The following is a 3,488-nucleotide window of genomic DNA, read 5'->3' as shown; positions in this document are numbered from 1 at the left end:
CCTATTTGAGTTTAATTTATTCTGCCCTTTTTGGGGCAAATTGTGGGTTTGGGTTAGTATTGTTGATCTTGTGATTCAAGTATGTTGCTCCATGTGCAGGGGAGACAAACAGGAAGCAAATATATATATATATTGTTAACTTGCAAGTTAAAGCATTTCATGCTGCTTTCTTAACTTATTTCACTAGATATCACTGATATCGCTGTCAAGTACATAAATAATGACAGATTTACTTTTTTGACCTGAAAAACATCTGCCACCAGAATTCACTTCACTTATCTTAAAGTTGAGACTGTTTGAACACAGGTTTTTCAGTTACAGCTTTTTCTCCTGTTCTTTAACACAAACTTTTTAATTAAATAACCACAAAATTAAATTACAACAGTTCTTGAAATAATTAGTTATAATAAAACAAATATAAAAGAATAGCATAACTCAAGCTGCAAACTGGGTCACAGTGAAAAATGATATAAAAATACAACACAGCCATTTCTCTCGACCATATTTTTCAAAGACTAAACACCTTTTTTGCTCATAATTATTCTCCATTATCACCTGCACAGAAACTGTTCGCTCACTAACAATTCAGAATAAGACTTGAATTAATGTCTTTTTTCATTCATTCATTGGTTAATTCATTACATTCTATAGAAATAACAGAAAATCAAGTTTTTGAGTTAAAGGATTTTTATAGGACACAGCTATGTCATAATTATTCAACCTCTATTCAACATTGCTGTTTTTTAGTCACTTATTTGTGGTGGGGAACAATTAAGCCTTTAGAACGTATTAGAAAGCCCATGCATGTGCTTAAGTTGAGTAGGTAATATGACAAAGTCAAGAGAGCTCTCACAAATGCTATAGAGAAGCTATAGAGAAGAAATAATTTTATTACTTAGAAAGTCTAAGGCTATATGAATATTTCTAAGACATTAGAACGCTTAAAATGTGTTGTTCCAGAAAACCTTTGAGGGGGTTTAACCAAAAAGCACAATATCATAAAATGTTTGATCAGAACAACTGAGGAAAACCTGCAATGTACAGCCAAAGACTTGCAATGCAGTGTATAAGATGAACAAAAGACAAGCATGGCTTTCATGTTGGGGCATCTTGCCGAATACCACTCTTGACCAAAAAGAACAAAAAGACTGACTTGAACATGCTAAAATTCATTTGGATAGACCTGTGGAGTTCTGGAAGAATGTTTAATGGAGTGATGTGACCAAACTAGAACTTTTTAGACATATGGATCAGCGGTATGTCTGATCCAAATAAGGCAAAGCAATATCCATGGTCAAACACGGAGGTTGGCCAGTCCTGTTATGGGGTTTGTTTAACTGTAGCAAAAAGTGAAAATCATGACTGTATGAAGGACACCATGGATTCTTTGAACTATCAGGCCATTTTGACAAGAATTGTGATACCTTCAGTGCAAAGATTGAAATGGAGTTTCTTGCAGGACAATCATCCCAAAGTAAACATCCAAATCTACTTATGCTTGGTTCAGGGATCAGTCATAAAATGTTCTTGAGTTGTCTGTTCAGTCTCCAGATGGAATTCTCATTGAAAATATTTGGTTGAATTTGAAGAAAGCAGTGGCAAAGTAAAAAACAAAGATTATCAGTGATCTGAAAGCTTTTTCGGGTGAGGAATGGGCCAAGATTGCAGTAGAGAGGTGACTTCTAAGCACTTCCAAGCAGCGTTTATTGTTGGTTTTAAAAAATAAAAGATTCTGCAAAAAATTTGACTTTTAAGGGTTGAATCATTTTGAACATGAGCGTTTAGAGTCAATTAGAATTGTATTATGATTCATCAATGTTACATTCTCAGAATCACTCAAATGTATTTTAATAAACTTTCTCTAATAGTTTACTGATGCCTTTGTTGAATTGTTTCCATAAAATTTTGTTCTCCGCAGCAACATGTCTCGCAGGTCAACTGCAACTGGTTTGGTTGCAACTGTAAGTACCAGTTTCATCATGATGTTGGGTTGCATGCTTCACCTGACTTTAGAAAACCAGCATCCAAACTGAGCAAATGGAGCTCCCAAAGATTGCCCCCTAGTGTCTGTAAAGAGGAAAGCCTGTGAACTTAAAAAACAAATAACTATATTTACATGTTGTCAGCAATAATGCTGTCAGTTACAGTAAGACAGACGCTGTCTGTATGCCCTTGAAGGTGGGTGCTGACCCCGACCTAAACTTTTCAGATCAGTTCTGGTGACAGCCAGTTTCCAGCACTTTCCAGATGGCCAGACTGCTTGTTGAGAGCAGAACTGATGGCATTGCCCAGATTCCCAGTATGTCTACTCCTTTCCCAGCCAATGCCATGCTCTGCTTGAAGTGCCTCCCCTTCAATTATCTCACGGACAATGGCTGAATTGCCAATTCTGGCAAAATGCACCTGCACCTATGCCCTCTTTCAAAGATTTTCATAGTTTGAATAAAGATGAAACATCCACTGAGTTATGAATGTAAACTGTATAGTGTGATCCTTTTTGTTGCAGTTGATGGTCTGTATCCAATCCTGCTCCTGGAGGGCCCCTGTCCTGCAAAGTTTCATTTCAACCCCAATTAAACACACCTGAACCAGCTAATCAAGGTCTTATCAGACATACTAGAACTGGGGTGCCAAAACACGGTCCTGGGGTGCTTTTCATTTCTTATTTTTCCATCCTCATTTCCTTTCCTTGCTTCCTTTCCTCGCGTCTTAGCTCCACCCCCCTAGGATACAAAGGAAGGATTTAAGGAAAGGAAATGAGGATGGAGGAATCAAAGGAGGAACATTGGAATATTCTTGACCACTCAAGCGTCACTTCAAAGCGTCATCAGCTGCGCTAAAGGGATCTGCCCATATGTTGTTAAAGTTCGTTATTTAAGGCATTCATAATAATTATTAACAAAGCAAGATGCCCTGTTTAAATATATGACATTATTTACACTGCAAATGTAAAATATAAATGTAAATTATTATGACATATCTGAAGGGGGAGGAGTGCGTCACGTTTAGTCGATAAAACACTTCCGCATAGGATACACCCGCGTATCCTCGCTCAAGACTCCTCAGGAAGCTCCTCACTCCTCGATCCTTGCCTCCTCATGGTCCAATTAAAGAATTGAGATGTCCTACAAGATGGCTGAGCTCGATCGGTTTCCGGGTCATAGGATGGAGGACGGAGGAGCGAGGAAACGAGGAGGGATATTGAAAAGCACCCCTGGTGTCTTGCAGAGTTTAGCTCCAACTTGCCTCAACACACCTGCTGAGAAGTTTCTAGTAAGAGCTTGATTAGCTAGTTCAGGTGTGTCTAATTTGTGTTGGAGCTAAACTCTGCAGGACACCTGCCCTCCAGGTCCGTGTTTGGGCACCCTGTACTAGAAACTTCCAGGCACTGTCCCTCAGAGCTTATCTCTGTGGGACAGTGGCCCTCCAGGGTGAGTTTTGAAACCCCAGGACCAGAAGATGTGTCCTTCACAATACAGTACCAATCA

This window comes from Garra rufa, chromosome 13, assembly GCF_049309525.1.
Source record: "Garra rufa chromosome 13, GarRuf1.0, whole genome shotgun sequence".
NCBI classification, from domain to species: Eukaryota; Metazoa; Chordata; class Actinopteri; order Cypriniformes; family Cyprinidae; genus Garra; species Garra rufa.
This window is presented reverse-complemented; position numbering follows the sequence as displayed.